Source organism: Trachypithecus francoisi, unplaced genomic scaffold (genome assembly GCF_009764315.1).
Source record: "Trachypithecus francoisi isolate TF-2019V2 unplaced genomic scaffold, Tfra_2.0 Lachesis_group7, whole genome shotgun sequence".
In the NCBI taxonomy this organism is placed as follows: domain Eukaryota; kingdom Metazoa; phylum Chordata; class Mammalia; order Primates; family Cercopithecidae; genus Trachypithecus; species Trachypithecus francoisi.
Window position 1 is genome coordinate 38,646,443 of NW_022681472.1, and position 23,358 is coordinate 38,669,800.

The 23,358-nt window shown below is 33.4% G+C and overlaps 1 long non-coding RNA gene across 1 annotated transcript in view; it reads left to right on the forward strand.

The window, feature by feature from the left end:
* LOC117079259 overlaps positions 1–15,216 on the forward strand; it is a 51,619-nt gene extending 36,403 nt beyond the window's left edge. Inside the window, exons 3-4 of the long non-coding RNA XR_004435340.1 lie at positions 14,474–14,595; positions 15,077–15,216. This is a non-coding gene — a long non-coding RNA (uncharacterized LOC117079259). The remainder of the gene's footprint in view (positions 1–14,473; positions 14,596–15,076) is intronic.
* Positions 15,217–23,358: the final 8,142 nt, after the last annotated feature.

Genomic DNA, 23,358 nt, shown 5'->3' on the forward strand with positions numbered 1-23,358 from the left:
ACAAATTAAATAATATATTTCATGGAGAAATACATAGAGCAAATAAACAATATGTGCATAGTTACAAATATTATGATAAATATGTCATCAAACGCATTTCTCATAACAATGAATGTGAATGCACTTGTTTCACTTATTAGAAGAAAATGATGTTTAATAGTGTTGCAAGTCAGACCCCAAGTTTCATGCTTTTACAAGGAGCAGTTCTAAAATGAAGGCTTTGAAAAGACCAAAAAGAAATTGTCAGAAGTATACCAGGCAAGTGGGATCAAAATCAGAACAGAAGTATCAATCTTGTTATCAAAGCAGGATACAAGCCTCAGTGCAGTAACCATGATAAAAAAGGACAAACTTAATTGCTAAGAGCTGTAATCCACAATGAATATGTAAATTTATTACTAATTGTGAATCAAAAAACACAGCAACCAGCTCTATAAAGCTGGTAATAGGATATCCAAGGAGATATTGATATAAACATATTAGTAAAATCACTCTTTAATACATCACTCTCAGTAAAAGACAAATGAAGTGGACAATAAAAATAAGGAGACAAAAGATCTAATCAATATAATAAATGTGGGAGTTACTATGAAAGTAAATCAAATTTCAAACATTTTTAGTAAAACAAACATCTTCTTCTCAAAGTTAAAAAAATACACAGAAAAATGAATCACATATAAGTCACAAAGAAAAAATCAGTAATTTCCATAAAGTAGGAAGACTACAAGCAACACTCACTGATTACAGTAACACAACTAGAATTTACAAACAAAAACATAAAACAAAAAGATTCTTCCCTTGGGAAATTAAAGCAAACAAACAAAGCAAACACAAAACCTTTCATTACATAACTGCTTGGTAAAAGGAGAAAAATAAACTAAAATTAAAGAACATTTAAAAAATAATGACGGATGGCCTGGCATGGTGGCTCATGCCTGTAATCCCAGCACTTTGGGAGGCCTAGGCAGGTGGATCACAAGGTCAGGAGATTGAGACCATCCTGGCTAACACGGTGAAACCTGTCTCTACTAAAAAAACAAAAAAAAACAAAAAAAATTAGCTGGGAGTGGTGGTGGGCACTTGTAGTCCCAGCTACTCAGGAGGCTGAGGCAGGAGAATGGCATGAACCTGGGAGGTGGAGCTTGCAGTGAGCCGAGATTATGCCACTATACTCCAGCCTGGACAACAGAGCAAGACCCCATCTCAAAAAAAAAAAGAAAGGAAGAAAAAGAAAAAATGAAAAGAAAATAAATAATGACAGAAAAAGCACTGCATATCAGAATCAATGAAATTCAATCAAAACAGTTCTCAGAGGATGATTAATTATATAGCATTAAATAGTTTTATCAATAAAGAGGAAAGAAAATATATCAATTAAATTTCTAGTTAATAAAGTAAGCAAGTAAGTAAATAATAAACAAAAAGTATAGTAAAGGAAATAAAAGTATATCAAAGAAAGCTTTTTTGACATTTTTTATAAAAACAATTATAGAGACAAGTAACCGATCTAATGAATAAATCAAAATCATGGTATTTTAAAAAGTTAAAATACATAAAACTGTAAGATAACTTAATCATAAGAAAAGGGGAAGAAACATGATGATACAAAATACGAAATGACAAAGGAGTAATCATTGAAACAGAAGAAATGGTTAGTAAATCATAAGAGAAGACTTTGTAGACCTCTATTAAATGAATTTGAAAACTTGAGTAAAATGGGAAGTTTCCTAAGAAAAACAAAACTGACCCCATCAGAATTGAAAGGAAAGATAAGCAAGAACCTCTTGAAATTAGTTACCTATAAGGAGTGCGTGGGAAAGAGGCGGAAAGAAGAATAGAATGGAAGGTCAGTGTGTCAGGGATAGTAAAATGTCTGAGGATCTCTCAGTATATATATTTTATACATAGTAAGACAGGAGAATAGAGTCTAGAGGCAGGAAAGTTATGACCAATGTATGCTGAACCAAGGAAAATCACTAAGGTCTGGGGCCAGGGAATCTAAGGCCAATTTGTGCTGACTTCCTTAAAGAGAAACCGCCAAGGTTTGTGGGCAGGGAACATAACGCTAATTAACACAAACTTCCTAAAGTTAAACCCAAAAGGAAAAACCCCTTGCCCCATGCTGATAACAAAAGATCAAAGGCTACTCTCCCTACAATCTCTTCCTTCCACCATGTCTCAGATGGAAAGGAAAAGTGCCCTGGATTGGCCTGGGGGCCAAGCAGGTGCCATCTGTTCATCTGCATAGAGTGCCAATTCATCCACATCAGCCTTTAATTAGTCACAGACCAAATCCTTCATCTGCATAATGGGTAACCAATAGGGACCTCAAAAAGAAGTTCCTAAAACCCAGAAAACTTTGTAACATGTAACCTGGCAGTGGAGTTGCTTGCTTGCACTCACTTCCACCCTATGGAGTCCTTTCTTGCTTTGATAAATCTCTGCTTTCACTGCTTCTTTCCTGTTTTGTTACGTTGTTACTTTGCGCATTTTGTCCAATTCTGTGTTCAAAATGCCAAGGACCTGGAAAACTTACGCTCAAGGTCCTCCTTGCAGTAACAATATGATCCTTAGAACCGTAGTACTATTTTATTTACTCTTAACATACCCCCAAAATTAACAAACACAATTAAACCGTAAAAGCGAGCATACCTAGCAATCACTTTTAGTTTCTAAAATCTAATCTCAATAAAAGGAACATGGGATCCTTGGACACTTAGGTGATTCCAGGAAAAATACAAGTTAACCTGGAATATCTTTTGGCATCAGAAAGTAATAAACTGTTCAAAAAATGAATAAAATGAGGGCTTCATAAAAGAACCAAAGTGGTCAACTTGGAGGAGCCCCTAGTAGTCAAAGCTGTATTAATTTGAGCAACAATATTAAGGATAACATTAAGTTATAACCTTGTGAATAAAATGAACATTAATGAGACCATGCTGATATAAATTTATAAATGACGGCAAATGAACAGCTTTTTCTAACAAGAGGTTTTTATATGTGTTAAAGGAAAGAGGGAAATAAAGCATCACCATTATGCAAATACCCCTAATAATTATTGAAGACAAGATTTGCCAGTGAATGTTAAAATTAGTGTACAAGGGTTATAGGAGAAACAATATATCCATATTCTCAAATATATTTCCCAAAATATTTATTAAACGTAAGGGTGAAGTTAATAATCTTACACTTGATAATCCAGCAGATACCAAGTTAACAGAATAATCAAGTAAATATCCCCAGTACTAAAACAGTGGCATGATGAACCATATGCTGTGATAGGCTAGTAAGGGCACCGTATCATTTCTGTGGTGTTCTTTCTGAAAATGATAACCTCATTTCAATCATGGAAATATATCAGACAAATCAAAGTTGAAGGTCATTTGAAAAATAACTAATCAGAACTATTCCAAAGTGTCAGATCATAAAAGACAAGGAAATACTGAAAAGATTGAAGGTCTGAAAGAGATTAGGGAGAAATCATAATGAAATGCTATGTAAAATCCTGAGTAGTATTCTTGAACCAAAAAAAAATATTAGAAAAAAATGATGAAATTTAAATGATGTTTCCATTTTAGTTACTAATATTGTACCAATATTAATTTCTTCTTCCTGATAATTACATATAATCATATAAGTTGCTAACATTAGGTGAAGCTGGTGAGAAATATATGAATAATCCATATAATATTTATGCAACTTTTCTGTAAGTCTAAAATTAGTTCAAATTAAATGTTTCAGAAAATGAGCTTATTGTGTCCATCTGCCATTAACATTACTGAATTAGGGTGTTATATCGGGGATCCACAAGATTTTATTCTTTCCCCACATTTGTTTCTATATTTAATGCTGATTATAGATCTAACTCTAGTGATTTAGTCACGAAAATTCATTACTTTCAACACCTCTTTTCTGCACAGAGTAATTATTTCATTTATAAAATAATGTATTTTAGGTTTATTTGTACATATCAAAATTATACATTAAAGTGTCACTTCTCTAATATAATAAACTACTAAAACATCAGTGATATATTCAAAGTAGGTGAAAGGAAAACTTCAGAACACATTTTTGTAAAATATTTAATTCTCAAATAACCAATTAAGCAAACAATTTCAATTGTGGCTTTCTAACCCAAGTTTAATTAGTTTTGACTTGGAGCTGTGGAGATCTGAGAACTATACATGAACTAATTTTGCAGAAGAGGTCAATGAAAATACCTAATTAAAAAGTTTAAATTATGACCATTTAATTATGACCATTTAAATCAGTTTGTCTGTGTCACTTAAAAATGTATGTCCACTGCATCTTGTAAGAATTATATGTATTTGCACCATTGTTTATTTTTCAAATTGTAGGGTCTAAATAAATTCAGTTTCTACAGTTGTATTTAAAATACATGCTATCTGCTAAATATTAACACTGATGAATACATCTGGTAATCTAGTAAACAAGGACAAACCATTATTATATTGTATTCATATTTAAGCAATTTCATGGACAATGACATGTTATAACGAGAAAAGCATCTAGTTAAGTCTTATATCTTAATAATATAAACTATCAGCTGTATTTAAAATGCCTTTTTATATATACATAGCAAAATAACACCATAATAGGTATTCTAAAACAAAGATATTTTAATTTATGTTACATAACTCCTTGGATTTATTATAGAATTTGTGGGTATATTTCTATTTTCCTTACATTAGTTTATTGAAACTTAATACTATAGCCTGTACATTGAAGTTCACCAAGAAATTAAAAGCAGTAAATATTAAAACCGATTTTAGAATTTCTAAAATGAGTTCATTTCTATCACATCATTTAAAGTTTAAGTTTTTTCAATTTGAATTTACATTAGAAATTCAAAAACTCCTTAAATGCATTAAAGTTATTTAATGCATTTTAATCACCACAGGATTCATCAGAATCAATAGGTTAGCAATTGAGGCTCACTATTTATTGCGAGGTTTAAATACCATGATAGAAAAACACTTTCATTAAAATTTTAGATAATGAATCAGATGAATCAGACTACTAGCTAGGGAGAATTCTGTGTTCTTGAATTTTCTTTAGTAAAATAATATCTTTAACCTTCTTAAATCTATGCTCCACAAAAAAAGTTCTACAGTACTTTTAAATATCTAAATTTTTATATTAATTTTTTCACTTGGTATCTAATTTATGAGACTTGTCATTGAAATTTGATATTCTTCAATAAGGTACAAAGTATTTAGATTTTAATAATTTACTTTCTGGTGATTTCTACAGCCTGCTATGTGGTGATTTCTGCCACATTTTCTTTTGCTGCTTACATCAAACTCATAATTAACAAAATAATCTCAGGATTTGTTTGTATGCTTTTGTCAAATTGCTTTTCATTTAACTCTTTCTTAGGACAATTTCCTAAATTGAACACTCTTTCATGGAAAAAAGTAAATTGGAACCTGCACTTGTGAGGCTTGGAAACTACCACCTAAGATGTTTACAAGGAAAACTGTTGTTTGCCTCAAAATGTTTATCCTTGGGAAGGAATCAATATTGTGCTGACTTTCTCCCCATACCTAATTTGGCTTTGCTCCAATAATATTATTTCCCTGTTTACAAAGTAAAAGTCCAAACAAAAAAATATGTTACTTAAATAAGTTTCTCTCTAATGTATTTGTTCCCCAGTGTCACCAGCTCAAAGACATTTACAATAAACTCCACACTGGAAATTGCAAATCTTTCCACATTGCCAGCACTCATGGTCACCTTATAAATTATATATTTCTTCTTTCATTGTTTTGTGTGCTTATATATATGTGCATATATATATATATATGTATACACACACACACACATATATATATATATATACACACACACAAAAAAAAAACACCTGTTCAAACATTTATTGTTTACTATTAATATTGTTTGGCTCTATGTCCCCACCCAAATCTCATCTCGAATTGTATTCCCCACACATCAAGGGAGGGACCTTGTGGGAGGTGACTGTATCGTGGGGGGTGGATTTCCCCATGCTGTTCTTGTGATGGTGAGATAGTTCTCACAAGATCCGGTGTTTTAAAAGTGTTTGGCAGTTTCCCCTCACTCTCTCTCCAGTCGCCTTATGAAGAAGGTCCTTGCCTCCCCTTTACCTTCCACCATGATTGTAAGTTTCCTGAGGCCTCCCCAGCCATGTGGAACTGTCAGTCAGTTAAACTTTTTTTCTTCATGAATTACCTAGTCTCAGGAAGTTCTTTATAGCACTGTGGAAACACATTAATACAACCATTCACCAATGTAGTTTTGCTGGCATAATTTGTACTCTCTCTGCCTCACTCCCAGAAAAATAGTAATACTCCTTCAGTGTTCTAATAATCTTGGACAATGGGCTATATCTGTTCTCCAGCTTGGGTTTCAGCTCACCATTTACTGCTTTGGTCTCATGTCATATTGTCAAATGGACATTAGTGGCGGGGCTCTTTATTCCAATTCAAAATGCAGCTACAATATTCAGATAACTTTGGGATTGTTCAAAGAGAAGACCACCTACCTACATCTACGATTATTCTTTTTTCATATATTTAGACAGAGACACAGCATTTAATGGGACTCTCATTAATAGAGTTACCATCATTGGTGTACATGCAAGAAATCTTGGTAATATTTTTTTTCTCATCTCTTGTATCCCTAATTCAGTGCACCTTAGTTGGTAATATTTTTTAAACTGGTAGAGTCTTACCAGTTTTTTTTTTTAAATAAATCACTTTTAGCTATGCCAATGCCCTTTTATCCAATGAGTCATGAAGCCACTGTGGGGATTCTTCCAGTGACCAAACATGCCGATCCCCATTACAGATTCAGGCAGTGGAGGGGAAAACACCGGATAGACCTCTGGGCCCACTGGGCCCACTGTGAGTTTGTCCTCAGTCTCCATCTATCACTAGAGCACTTTATGTTCCCTCTCTGGTGGACCACAGTGCAATTTGGGTCCCCACAAATTAGTGTTCATTCAGAGTCAGGGCCTCGTAATCTCCAAAAGTTCTGCTCATTTTATTTTCCCCTGTGCAGTCACTCTTGTAAATGGCCACAGCCCTTTCAGGAAGACTAGATGGAAGATTTATTGTGTGTACATATGGCAGTGGTCCATTATTGCAGAACAGGTAGTAAAGAGTAAATTTGTAGCTGAGAGGCAATAAATTGATAACTGGCACAAAGTGTGAAGAGAATATAGAGCATTTCAAATGAAGGACTTAGACCATTATAATAAAATGTGGCAAAATTTATATCAAAGACAATTTAGTCCCTAAGGAGAATAAATGTCAAATAAGAGGAATGCTTTTTTGAGGAGCAGATCTTTGATGCCATATTGTAAAACATTACAAGAATATATTCACCCCTATTCAATTGTCTTATAAGGTTAATAATATCAACGGATGTGTCCTAGGAATATTATCCATCCTGCCAGGGTTGAAAGTATATTTGACACATAATAATTTTGTACTGAATCCACTTCTCTTTTTGATGAGTTTAGAATGTATATATATGTCTAATGACAAAACTATTTGAAGGCACCTGTTCTGTAGGGGAATAAAAGTTTCAGCTGTGTACATTTCTTATAAAAAATAGTGTTATTGTACTATAAGTACTTTAATATCTGCTTTTCACCTCTCATTTAAACATGTCTGTTAACAACCTTCTATTACCATCATATGCTAAATATTTATCAGTTGTCCCCAAACAGATAAACCTTAGAAAATATATTGTTGTAGACAACACTAATACTTTGTTAATGATAATTCAAATATTAATTAAAGTAAGTTGGAGTCTTCTTTATTGATGGAGTGTATTTGAGAATAAAGGAAGAATGAGAAAAAAATAGTTTCATCATTTCTATTTTCAAATATTCTGCAAATTATATATATCTATGAGGTGAATGATAAAAAGTGATTTTATACCACTATGAAGGTGAAACTATCAAAAATATTTTCATTTCTTTGATTGTAACTAAGCTATTTATTAGTTATTATAAGGAAAAAGGGGAATATCTGCATTAATTGATTTGATGTATTTGTCCTTTACTTAGAAAAAATAAATAAATTGAGCAATTGTAAATCTCTGTGACCCAGTGTTTAATTAACCAAATCTATTGCATTTAATAAGCAGAGACAATCCAAATGCTAAGTTTTGTATTTACTCAGTTTTTTGATATATTGAACATTTTATAGATAGAATACATATAAGAACTGCTCTAGAATATTATGTAGGCAATTTCATAATATAAAAGCAAATCAGTGAGCATATGTTACAACAGAGAGAAAATGCAGAATTAAGCACATGTATAATACGTGTGTGCTTAATACCTGAACTAGCAAAAACAGTGACAAATTTTCTCTATGCTAACCATTAAGTACTAAAGAATTTTTAATTAATAGATTACAGACTATACAAAAAGCCTCTGTATATTTTGGGTTGTCTACATGCTTCATAGTCAAATTGAGTAAGATGCAACGAGTAGGTGACATTTTCAACAGAATTTCAAAAAAAAAGGATTTTAAGGCCATGCTACACAGCATGGTCTTATGCATATACCATGGCCAATTGGATGTGGCTGGGTATTTTAGTTCTATTCAAATTATGCACATGCACAACCTTTGTCATATAGATAAAATAGTTCTGAAATAATGGTGTTTGACAATGAACCTTATTTAGAGAAACCATACAATCAGATAATTAACACAAAATAAAAGAATTGTGATAATTTTTCCAAACCAGCTAAATTTATTTATGATGCTAGAATCCAAATAAAATCAGCTTGGAAAGTAAGCGTTTAGGGAGAATTTTTTTCCTAGCTTATCTTGTTAAAATAGTCAAATTGGCATAGAATTCCTGGAGATTTGGAATATACTCTACCAAAAATGTCCCACCACCTTTGTGTACATCATCTAATGCTGACTCTTCCTATTTTTGCTATTTTGCTTTTCTCTGTCACTGTATAGAATGGAGACCACTCTTAGCAGAATCTATTAATTAACCAAGTTAGCTTTGAAGTAAAATGAGAAGCTGTGTATTCATGTGAATCTAGCATGTCACTGCACAGAAACAACTCTCTTCCGTTTATAAAAAGAAATACTCCATTTTCCTGTACAGCTTTCTCTAGCAAAATATTTTGCTGACCAAACTTTGTTTCACTGTTTAAATGGTATTTCTATAAAATCTGTTTAGCAATGCATTATTCAAGAAGTTAAGGTCTTTACTGGCAATATAGCAGGGAGACTAATGATGTTAGGATGGTAATTAATCTTCTTGGAAAAACTTAAGGTTTTATGCATTTTTGTTAAATGTAAAAAAGATTTCATATTCCCCCAAGCATAATTGTGTCACCCATGTTTCTGAAATAAAATCGAGATAGGTAGAGACAAAGTTAGCAAATTTTTGGGTGGTTTTGGTAAAGGAAACATTCAAGTAGAGAAACAAGGTCTCACTTTGGGCTGCAGTTACAGGCTTGAGGGTGGGGTTTTGTTAGGGATCTGCCCTTTTCTGCCTAGGATTTCTCTGATTCCTCTCCCTATCAATAGCCTGGGAAATATCATTCTGGACATAGGCCCTGGCAAAGATTTCATGAAGAAGACACAAAAAGCAGTTGCAACAAAGACAAAAATTGACAAATAGGGCCTAATTAAACTGAAAAGCTTCTGTACAGTAAAAGAAACTATCAGAGTAAACAGATAACCTACCAAATGGTAGAATATATTTGCAACTGTGTATCCAACAAAAGTCTAATATCCAGAATCTATAAGGAACATAAATACATTTACCTGAAAAAAAAATCTCATTAAAAAGTGAGCAAAGACATGAAGACACTTCTCAAAAGAAGACATAAACATGCCCAGCAAACTTACAGAAAAATGTTCAACATCTCTAATTATTAGAGAAATAAAAATCAAAACCACAATGAGATACCATGTCACACCAGTCAGAGTGGCTATTATTAAGAAGTTGCCGGGCGCGGTGGCTCACACCTGTAATCCCAGCACTTCGGGAGGCCAAGGTGGGCTGATCACAAGGTCAGGAGATCAAGACCATCCTAACACAGTGAAAACCCATCTCTACTAAAAATAGAAAAATTAGCTGGGCATGGTGGCGGGCGCCTGTAATCCCAGCTCCTCAGGAAGCTGAGGCAGGAGAATGGCGTGAACCTGGGAGGCGGAGCTTGCAGTGAGCTGATATTGCACCACTGCACTCTAACTTGGGCGACACAACCAGACTCCATCTAAAAAAAAAAAAAGTCAAAAAATAACATGGTGATGAGCCTATGGAGAAAATTGAATGATTATACACTGTTGATGGGAATGTAAAATAGTTCAGTCTTTGTGGAAACAGGTTGGAGATTTCTCAAGGAACTTAAAACAGAACTACCATTTGACCCAGCAATCCCATTACTGGGCATATACCCAGTGGAAATAAAACATTTTACCAAAAAGATACATACCTTCATATGTTCATTGCAGTACTATTGACAGTAGCAAAGACATGGAATCAACCTCGGAGACCATCACTGGTGGACTGGAGAAAGAAAATCTGGTACACATACACCATGAAATACTATGCAGTCATACAAAAAAGAATGAGATTATGTCCTTTGCACCAACATGGAGCTGTAGGTCATTATCTGAAGCAAATTGATGCAGGAAAAGAAAACCAAATACTGCGTGTTCTCACTTATAAGTGAGAGATAAACATTGAGTACACATGGACACAAAGAAGGGAACAACAGACACTGAGCTAACAACAGACCTAATTCACGGTGTAGGGTGGGAGGAGAGTAAAGATCGAAAACCACCTGTCAGATACTATGCTTACTACCTGTGTCGTAAGGATAGTGCCTGTAACCTATCGGGTACATCAAAGCCCCGTGACATGCAATTTACCTATATAACAAACCTGCACTTGTACCCTTAAATCTAAAATAAAAGTTAAAAAAATTAAAAAAGAGAAGGCTATAAAAACTAGGAAAACAATTTAGGAAATGCAAAATCTGACTTACAGCCATTCCAGAAAGAATGAAAAAAATGATCATTAAAGTAACATGAATGTTTTCTAGATCTAATATTTCTGAATCTCCAAATTGAAAATACTAATTACTTTGCACAACAAAATTAAAAAGCCTAATGCCAAAGCACATAATTATCAGATTTTTTAAATGCTCCAGATAATAAGATTCTAACAGCTCACAGAAACGAAACAAGTCATACTACAAGAACTGAAAAATCAAATAGAGTTCTCAACGAAAAAACAAATAGAGTCACTGGATCTGGAAGACAATTGTGATAGTAATTTCATTTCTTGCTTACCTGGATCATGCTATGCTTAGATATCTGGTTAAATATGATTTCTCCATGTGTCTGTGAGGATGTTTCCGGAAGAGATTATCATTTGAATCACTAGACAGAGTAAAGTGAATTGCTCTCCCAAATGTGAGTAGGTCTCATCTAACCAGTTCAGGGTGTGAATAGAACAGAAAGGTGGAGGAAGATTGTATTCACTGGTTCTCTGCGTGAGTGGTTGATCAGGCACATTGGTCTTGCACATTCAGTGCTCCTGGTTCTCAGGCATTCAGAGTCAGAATAGAATCTATGTCATTAGCTTTCCAGCTTTCCAGGCCTTCTAACTACACCAATGGCTTCCCTGGTTCTCCAGTTTGAAGATGGCAGATTGTGGAACTTCTCGTTTTCCATAACCTCATGAACCAATCCCTCATATGAGCCAATATCTCATGAGTCAATACCAGACACACACACACTCACACACACACAAACATTCTGTTTGATTGTTTCTTTGGAGAATCCTCACTGATATAATGATGAATTGTTTTTATCATTCTGCGTAGAAATGCTTTTTTACAAATATGACTTAAATTGCTGGCCACAATATCAATCAAATGTGATAATATAATAAATGCTGTCATGTATAATGTCGTACTTACCATTCATACAGCTTCAGAAAATTCTGCAATAATATGTTCTTCCAAATATGTGTAACTAAGCAAGAGAGAGAAAGAGAAGAAAGGAGATCAAAAAAAAAAAAAAATTCCTAGAATACTGACAAATAAAAGTTCTTGAAGAGCAGAACAGCAAGTTCTAGAGAGCAAAGCGTTTGAAATGGAGCAAGACATTAGAGGGCTTAAGAGAGGAGTATGAAATAAAATTATGTTTCTGCTTTAAAGCTTACAGGATGTTAAATCACAGTATCTTATAGATGTGGAAATGAATTAGCAAAGATAACACAAAAATAAAATAAACAAAAGGAAAATATAAAGACTGACTCCAGTAAAAATAAAAGTTAGTCAAGGAGGAGAATATAACTATAGAACTGGTGGAATTTGATATCATTATAATAACCAAAATACTGAATATGAATTTAACCAGAACCAAAGAAGTAATTTTATGTGGAGGATGGATGAAGAAAAAATGTGTGTTTGAAAGTGAGATAAAAATTTTTATCTCCCATTAAAAAAATCACTTAAGTGTTTAAAAGTAACGAATAAGGATATGTAAGAATTCTTTTTGTTTTGTCAATATATAGAGATAAATTTCAACACACACACATAAATGCACACTTCTAAGTTCTTTTCTTCTCTGAAAAGGAAAGTGTTGAGGAAGAGATGAGAGAGAAACTTTAGTCATTATTATTGTTATTGATGTCGTAATGCTTTCTGTGTTTTAAAAGTAAAAAGCTTACATTTCATAATGTGACAAAAATTTAAATGAAAATTAACGAAAATTAAAGAATGATTTAGTGTTTTCAAAAATACTAAAATCAATAACTTAAATACCTTTAATACTTAATCTGTATTAAATCTGTGCTATCTGGAAATTACAGCAGTAAGTTTAACTTTTTTCATTAATTTATGAGATACCCTCAACTCTCGATTTTTCATTAATTATCCTTAGTAAATTATTATTCCAGTTTGATATACCTTAGGTACTATCCTGCTTAAGGCCTCTTCTCTCCAATACTAGTTGGTAAATTCCCATGGAATGTAAATTGATTTTAATATTAATATTACAAAAAATATAATTAGGAAGTTGACCCTGGAGCACTATCATCAAACTTTTGCATAAAAACCCATAAATTCACGGGTGTCTTCTACTCTATAATAAGGATTTTTAAAAAGATGTATTTTTACTCATTTCATCTCTACTGGCATTATATTTAATGATTTATTGGGTTTTTAATGACATTATTAATATTACATGATACTCATCTCTGGTAAAGGCCCCAAATAATTTGTATTAAAATGCTAAAAAATATTGCAGTGGAAAAAAAATTAAACACAAAGAACTAATACAAGTCATAAAATATAATTTAAAATGCAATGAGTTATTTACCTTTGAACACATCTGTAGGAAAATAATATACAGTCCCAAAATATTTTTTTAAATAGTCATGAAGTCACTAGTAAATATGAATAATGAGCCAAAGTTTCTACCATCAAATTCACAGAATACAGAAATTATTACAATCATGCTATAATGTTCATGTGAGTGGATTAGAAGCACTCACAACCACAACAAACCATGTTTTGTTCAATGAAAACATAAGTTACCAAGAAAATTACACAACGGATATTAAGTTGATCAATACATACCTGAAAAAATTATTTTCTTCCCTCTTCCTTTCCTTTCTTTGACATACAAAAGGATTAGTATTTAATAAGCATTCAGCTTGATGTTTAGGAATACTCAGATGAATGGGCATGCTTCCTACATCCACCTCACACCTTATTTTAGGAACCACTCAATAAAATAATTGTTTTATATAAAAATTGTATAGGTGCTACAAAAGAGGACCATAATCTCTGTGAGATTAGACACTTTGTCTTGTTTCTGGATATATCTAAGTATCTAAAACAGGCATTGCAAATATTTTCATAAAGTGTCAGACAGTAAATATCTTAGGCTTTCTGGCCTAAGTCTGGCCAGCAACAGTCTCTGTGGCACAGAGTCTCTGGTCTTACAGTGTTGCTGGCAATTGTGAATGCATTGATACACAAAAACACACTCACCCACCGTGTTGTGGCCAGTAGTTGATTGATCTTTGATCCTGAAAAATGCCCGACTCATTTTTGTGCTGAGGATAAGCATGTGAGTAACACACATATTTATTCAGTACCATATCATCCTGGTACAACTTCTATCCTTTATATGCATGTATATGTGTGACATTGAATTACACATAAAGACAACTGTCAAATAAAGACAAAGTCATACTTAGATAAGAAGAGACTTTGTTCAAAAAGAGTATTCCAATAGGCAGAATATTCTTATCTCATAAATCAGCAAGCATATGAAAATAAAAAAAGAAAAAGGTTTATTTTGTAAGGAGAGGTAAGCAATGCTTAGCAGAAACTTTTAAGGAGAAGTTGAGTAACCAAAAGGGAGTATAATCCTGGTTTGACAGCAAATCTGTCTTCTATCATTAGCAAGAACACAAGATACGCTGACAAGGGGAGCAAGTTAAAGTTTAAGGGCTTGTGTGAAAGAGAGATGCCTGACTAATGTTTGGTCAAGGTAAAGCAGAGGGTTAGAGGGTTGGTAAGAGACAGTAAGTATTATGTTAGCACTTCTGGATTCTGGAACTCCACACTCATCTGAATTTCATAATACATTGTTAGCTACTCCCTCTCCATCTTTTCTTCCTGCCCCCCCTCCCATCCAAGAGAGGATCTCACTCTGTCACCAAGGCTGGCATGTAGTGGCATGATTGCAGCTCACTGCAGACTTGAACTCCTAGGCTCATGAGATCCTCCTACTTCAGCCTCCCAAGTAGCTGGGTCTACAGGTGCATGCCACCACACCCATCTAATTAAAAAAAAATTGCAGAGACAGGGGCTTCACTATGTCACCCAAGTTGGTCTTGAACTCCCAGATTTAAGCAATCCTCCTGCCTTGGTCTCACAAAGTGCTGGGATTATAAGCATGAGCCATGGTGCCCAGCTCCATCTCTTTTCTGATTCACATTGTCTTAGTGACTCAACATCCTAGGAAATCTCTGAATCACAGAATGTATTCTTCTCTAATTTTAGATAGAGGCCAGGACACTTAAGTAAGAAGGTCTGCCTTTCCTGTTTTAAAGTCATGGTTGCATCTGCTTTCATAAGAACTTATTGTATAATTTTTCTGTCAGTAACCTGGGAATAAAGAGTGGAGTTTATTCTGCACTACAGATCATGTGTGAGCTGCTCTTTAATAAATATTTATTTGTGAATTTGGGTTTGATCTGGAACTTGTTTTTACAGTAGTATACCACTTTGTTGCTGAAACTGTACAGGGAGGAATATATAACACATACCTGACTGTAACCATAGCAGCTGAATACAATTTACCAGAAATAAGTTATTTCATAACAGATTTAGAATTTCCTAACTTTAAACATTTGATTCTTATATAAATGTACAATTTAGCTCTAGAAAAATAAAAAAAAAGTTTTAAAAGAAATCAAATTAATTCAAAGAAATAAATACACTTTTGCTTTCATCCATGATAAAAAAAAAATAGAGGATTCAATTTACTCTTTGACATTAAACAAAATAGTTAGAATATTTTTTAAAGACAGTGTTTAGATATTGAAAAGTGGCCAGTGTCACAATATTAGTGAAAGGAGAAGGGAAATAAGACAAGCGCTACAATTATACCAGTTTTCTGCCTAGAGCTAGTTTCCAGATAGCAGTGTGGATGGAGGAGGAATTTGAGAAGATCCAGATGTTTCCTTGAGTTTAGGAAACAGAGTTAAAAGTTCTGGAAGGTCAAGGCAGAATTCATGAACAATTTAATGAGGGAGAGAGAGGGAGGGGGGGAAGAGGGAAGAGAGAGAGAGAGACAGAGAGAGAGAGAACTAGAGAGAGAGAAAATGCAAGTGCATATACAGTCTGGAGACAGATGATTCCACTGTGGTTTTCACTGGAGTACTGACTAACACATGTACAAAAAACATTCTGACAGCAGAAAAAGCTTCTCCAGAAACATACCTAAAATCCCTAGGGATAGGAAAAGTTTGTAATTCCAAACAGCCAGAGTAGGGAAAACTTCATAATACCTGAGAAACTGAGTAGAATACTCACAATGGTATTGCCTTCATATCACTTTAGCCCTAAAGTCAGCTCTGGACCTCTCCAGCAATGATAAATGAGAGCCTCAAAGGATCAAATTGTTTTTAGTAATTTAATTACATTCCACGACAAACTCCATAATAAAAAAATAATCATTTAAAAAATAAAGAAAACATGTATAATACTTGCCACCTGGTTTGAAGCTGGAACCTAGTGAGAGGTGATTAGGCCCTGTGGGTGGAGTGAATGGATTTATGCCATTAGTGTAGGAGTAGGTTAATTATCGTAGAAATGAGTCTTTATAAAATGCAGCACTCAGCCCCCTTTTCCTTTGTGTTCATGTGTTCACTTGCCCATGTGATGCTTCCCACCATATTGTGAACATGGCAAGAAGACCCTTACCAGATACAGGCCCTTGACCTCAGACTTCCCAGCTTCCAGAACTGTAAGTTAAATAAATTTCTGTTTACCATAAATTACCAGACTCTGGTATTATGTTATAGCAGCATAAAACACAATGCTATTTTATAAAGAAGAAAGAAAAAAGTAATTGGGGATGCAGAGTAGCAGGAAAACCAGAAATGAGACAAATGTTAGAAACACTAGGCAAGTATATTCTTATAAATAAGCTTAATTTGTTCAAAAATAGAAAAACATATACCTGATGAAAAATAGAGGATACATATATGAGTCATATTGGGAATTAATATTGATTAAAAAAATTGTCTGAGACGGAATATACCCACCAAATGAGACACTGCAGGATTAAAGTTAGGGAACATGAAGGCCTACAAATAGAAACAATTTGAAGTGAAACACAAAGAAAAAAATACTAATCAAAATGGACAATTAGTGAGTGGTCTGTATCAAGTGGTCAATATAAATTGGTCTAAAATAAGTATAATTGGAGTCTCCTCCAAAATAACTATTGGCTAAGACTGTTTCAAAATTTAATGAAAACCATAGAGACACAGATGAAATAATTTTAATGAGCATCAAGAGGAAGACACTTGAAGAAGACTACAGAGATACAAATAATTGATTTTCTGAAAATTAGTGAAGAAAAAATATTTAAAGCAACCAGAGGAAAAATACACATTATATACAGAGATACAGAATTAAAATAACAGCCAACTTATCATTAGAAACAATTCAAAGCAGAATGGTAGAACTATATTTCAAAAGTTCACAAAATGAAAAGCATTTGTATTATTTACTCATCAAAATTCATCCAAATACATTTAACCAATTCATTTATTGGAATATGTATTTAAAATGTTTCCACTCTTCACAATTTCATCTTACTTATAAATGGAAGGAAAGCATTAAACAAAATAAATATTTGAGTAAATAAACACGTATTGTATGTAAGAATGTTAAAGACAGAAAGAGAAATATAAGTTTACGTTTATCCCATTTGAAAGAGCCAGATTTTTATTTTGTTTGTTGTTGTTGTTCACTATGATTAAGTTATTTTTCCTCTTAATTTTCAGTCCTCTTTTGTTGTTGTTGTTGTTGTTGTTGTTGTTGAGACAGAGTCTCGATCTGTCACCCAGACATTCTCAGCTCACTGCAATCTCTGCCTCCCAGGTTCCAGCGATTCTCATGCCTCAGCCTCTGGAGTAGCTGAAACTACAGGTGTGCACCACCACCCGGACAATTTTGGTATTTTTAGTAGAGAAGGGTTTTCACCATGTTGGCCAGGCTGGTCTCAAACTCTTGGTCTCAAGTGATCTGCCCACCTTGGCCTCCCAAAGTGCTGGGATTACATGCATGAGGCACTGCGTCAGGCTCAGTCCTGCATTTTTGATTGATTGTGGAAAATTTTCTGTCCCTGAAATGGATTAGTTTTCTTCTAAGCAAATAACTTAGCCACTTGATATTCTACTGTATTGAGAGATTTATATGACAACATATTTCTTTGGGTAAACAACTGACTGACATAAAAAAAGTTAAGTAGAATATTGGTGTTGAGCAAGACATTTAATTTTCTCTCTATGTGTAAACATTTTAGTGTTGGCTTGATCTGCACAGTAAACATGAAGGATAAAATAAATATATTCTTCTTTTGATTTTCAGCCCAAAATGTCAAAGAGTGACATTTATCTTACATTTATTTGTCTGTTTAGTTCTAAGGGTTATAGTTTAAATAAAAATTGTAATATAGGTGAAAAGGCAATTCAAACATTTTGTACATTCAGAACAAACAGTAGTACAAGTTTGGGTAAAATAATACAAGAGAAGGGATTAAATATGGAATGTATTGATTGTTATTATCTAAACATTCCCTAACTTGGTCTTTTAAAATTTACACATAAAGAATATGTCATATAAGCAGTATTAGGAAAAGATGATAATTTGGATGAACACTTGAATCTGATGAAATTAAAAACCTAAAACTCTCCATGTTACATTCATTCAATAATTCTATATAATTTCTATAGACTTGGTTTTTATTAAGATCTTGCATATGAAATGACTGAATAAATATTTTTACTTCCCATCTTTTTCAAAGATTAAGAACTCTGATTTCTTATTCAGTCAGTCAGATAGGTGAAATTGTGCTGTTAAAAAAATCTTAAAGTAGTTTATAATTGAAAGAAATCCTGATAATCACCAATGTGATTTTTTTAAAACTCTTATAGTTGGCCTAAAGGGCCAAAACACTTGACCTGATTCAAAAAGTGCCATGTAAATATACCATTCATTTCCTACCAGTCTCAATTTCTTGAACATATTATTATTAGAATACTGAAATCTCCAAGTCTCTCAATGTTTCTCAATAGGGTAAAGCACCAATGTTTACAAGAAAGAAACAACATAAACAAAAAGAAAGGTAATATAGCATGAAGCTGTACACTTCAGGATATGCTGGAGTTCTCGCAGAAAACAAAAAAATGCTTTGAAAAGTCAATTCATGTTAAATGAATAAGGCCTGTCTTTTGTGTTCTCCCATTTGATGATTTTGAGTTGCCTGAGTTGGAAACTTACGTGATTTGCTTTCAATTTTTTATCCAATTAGTTATACACCCCTTCAATCTTGTTTTTAAAATATCATTCAAGTTTGCTTACTTCTCTCCATTCATAACCCCTGTCCAGAGCCCCATCACCTCCCGCTAGAATTCTTCAACAGTTTCTTTAGTTCATCTCCTTGCATACAATATTGCCCACAACATCCAATTTAATACACTGTAACCTGAACAGGGGTTTATCACACTTTTTGACCTCATTAAGACTCCTTTAGATGATTAAAATTTATTTAAAACCATCCAACATATTTGGTCAGCTATATGGATTAATATTTATGATATTAGACATTGAAACTTTAAAAAGCATTTATTAACCAATTAAAAATAACAATAAACCCATTAGATGTTGTTGGGGATTTGAAAAAAATACCCCAAAACGAAGGCCTCAGAAGTAGCCTCAGAGGCAAAAGTTTTTCTCTGACTTTTTCCTGCCCTCCTTTCTCTCAGTCCCATTCCTCACTCCTCCATCCTCCCCACACCTGCCAGGTTAGCCATAGAAACTAGAATCCCTCTTCCCCAAGGTGGGTCATAGAAACTAGAACCTCATTTCCCCAAAGCTAGTCCTAAAAGTTAAAAATATTACTCTAATTTTTCCTCCACCTTTTTGTGTAAAAACTGGCCTAATAGAATTATCTTACCTATCTTGTTTGACTATGAGTCACAAGGCTCCCATTCCAGAGAAGGTCCTATCCCACACCCAAAGGAAGGAATGCAAGCTCAGATAGCCACGAAGAATGTAGACAGACAGAGCTTCCTGGGTTTCCCTACTCAGTCTATCAGCATTAGATCATAGTCTTTTTGCCTAATCAGATTTCTATACAGCTGTCCACACTTTGTGGAACCTAATCATTAAAAGAAACTTTCTCCTGTTATTTTTGAGTCTTCATTGTGAAGACTCCCATATATACACATTAAATAAACTTGTTTGACTTTTCTCCTATTAATATGTCTCATATTAGTAATTCTTGAACCTCCAGAGGGGCAAGGGCCTTAGCCCCTACAATGAAAACATTATATATTTTTTAAAAACTTACTTTCCAATTCAAAAACAGCATAAAGAATGGCAATGATTTTACATGTTTGACTATCTCCTTAATGGTTTGCTTAATAGATAATAGCTACATTATATATACACATGCACACACACATATGTATGTGTATATATAGGTATATCTTATACATAGATATCAAAATATATGTAATATACCTATATTATATATAATTATACATTATATAAAATTTATATATAAAATAAATTTATATTTATAAAATATACCTATATATACCTATATACAGATATACAGGTATATACCTATGAGAGCCTATTTTTTATTTCACATATTATATGAATTATATTAATATACAAATATTTATATTTTTATTGTTAAATCCCAAACATCTGAAGAACCCCAAATATCTGAGACAGGTCTCAGTTAATTTAGGAAGTTTATAGTGCCAAAGTTAAAGACACATGCCCATGCCACAAACTTAGGAAGTCCTGACAACATGTGCCCAAGGTGGTCTGAGTATAACTTGGTTTTATACATTTTAGGGAGATACGTGACATCAACCAATATATGTAAAGAAAAGATGGGACAACTCAGAGTGGGGAGAGGGTCCCAGGTCATAGGTAAATAAGAGGCAAATAGTTTCATTCTTCTGCATTTCTAATTAGCATTTCCAATGGAGGCAATCAGAAATGCATTTATCTCAATGACCAGAGGGATGACTTTGAATAGAATAGGAGGCAGGTTTGCCCTAAGCAAAGCAGTTATCAGCTTGACTCTTTCCTTTAGTTCAGTGATTTTGAGGCTCTAAGATTTATTTCCTTTTCACATTTTCCCCCTTTAGGAGAATGCATTTTACAAGAAAATGAGTCTCTGGTATCAGGTTTTGTCTGATCACTCAAGGTTAGGATGATTTAATCCTACATAGCTAGGTCCCATATTATTAGGAAAGCTCATTTTTAGCAGGTTGTGAACTATCATGTCCTACGAAGAGAAAATGAGGACAGAGAAGGGAGAAAGACAACAAACAAAAAAATAATTCTGGAAAATTGATATAGATTATATTACTCTTAAGTCCATACATCCATAGGCAGGTATGAAAGTGGCTTGTGTGTGTAAAAAGGTTGCTGTTACTTTCTTCTGGAGCTTAAGTTGTCTAGCTTCAGTTTGCAGGGATTTAAGAAAGCACAGCTTAGTTTTAAGTGACTTCAAGTTAGGAAAAAATGGTGGAAAAAAGAAAAGAATGAAGGAAAATAATTGAAAACATTATTTTTGAGACCTGTATCCAGGAAAAATTATAATTCAGTTCAAATTGGAAAAACCAATAAGAATTGGAAATCATTAGGCAAGACTAGAATCTGACAACAGGTGTACTATAGTTTTTAAAACATAATTTTTCTCTCTCCAGTTTTCCATTTTTATTAAAGACAAATTATGATAGGACCAATTTGTTTTATTATACCTGGCCAGATTTTTTTTTGTATAAAGTGCAGAAAGAATAATTACTTTTCATGTATGCTTTTTAAATTGACTTTGATGGAACATTGTTCCATAGAAGGAATGTCAGATAAGACGTTCTTAAAGCTGAACTCAGCCATGGATTTGAACCATCAAATACCCACAAGTTGAGTAAATTCCTCTCCTCTTGAGGTCCCAAGATAACCAGGGGTTCCATGGACAATCAGAAAGTTACATTCTTTACTAACCATAGGTCAGGAAGTCTATACAAGGAATGTGTAGACAAGCTATGAAGCCAGTTTTCATAAGAGAATTTTATTAGCTCTATAAGTCAAGTTTGATTCTTTAAAGAAAGCACACCGTTCCAGTAAGAGTCTTAGTAAAAAAAAACAGTTTCTCCAGTGATGTCCCATTGCAAAAGAAAATGTTTTCATTGCACTTATGCAGATAACTATATTGCGATAAGTTAAGAATACTCACAAAAAGTTTCCAAATTCTGGAGAAATAAGGTAGAGAGGAACAAATATACTCCAAATTGTATTGACAGGAGTATATTTTACTCAGTTGCTACAAGCTGTGAATAGGTCAAAAGAAAAATTTTTTTGATTCTGAAAAACAAAACAATGTTTTAAGCAAAAAAGTCAAAAGATTACTTCAGTCCCCTGTTAGTTCAGTCCATGCAGTTAACTCCTGTTTTGCATGATATTCATGAACATTCCAGCTCTCCACAAGAGTCCTGAAAGTTTCTTCTCTATTCTAATGTCACAATCTCCAAAGTTATCAGAACCTTGCATTTAAGAACATCTGTCAGAATTTGATAGCTAATTGTAAAACCACCTTCTAAAGAAGAACAAAATAACACAACAATTGTTTGTGGATGAGCAAAAAGTTTTAGGGCAGCTCAAGTCAAAGACATAATTTACAAGAAAATTTGTTTCCTCATGGCACACAATAATTTAACATAGAAATTATAATTAATACTGATAACATACAATAAGCCATATCAGAATTATAGGAGTTTCAGATAATTTGGGAACACATACCAATATTTATGCAAACAGATCCCAAAGAAATCCAAACACCATTTCATATTTGACAATGATTGCTCTTATGATTTAGATAGCAAATAAGCCAAATATGTTATTTTTGGACTTTAGGAAAACTAATAGCTTCAAGAATTAATTAAGTCAGAAGAAGACATAAATTATAATTTGATTTCAGAAAGTTTGTTAAATATCAAAGGTTTCAAACACTTGATATCACAAAATAGGATTAGAGGTCATTGTAAAATTAGTCATTCATTTAATAAACGTGATAACTCAAGGATTTCAACAACAAAAAGGTGACCACCTTCATTCTTTGACAGAAGAGACTTATTTTCCTAACAATAAGCTCTAACAAAAACAGCATAAAGCCAATTAAGTTTGTTTTCCAAAATTGTATAAATATTAATGTATAAAATTTTAATCACATTTACCATAAGGCATAATTTCCATAAAACTTTTATAACTTTATTATAACCTTTATTAAGGAGTCAGTTAATGCTCCAAGAAAACCTTGCTAATCTGACAGATGGGCCCATATGCTGGTCCTGCATCAGTGTGCCTTTCACATTAATGTCAAATAATTTATAGAGAAACTGACTTGTTTAATCTCTCAAAATCAGTCCTTACAATCTCAAGCACCCACCTCTTCCATGCTAGTCCCTGAGGAGTTGAATTGCTTTAATTTCTGGCCCTGTGTCTCATGAAAACAGTTTACTTTT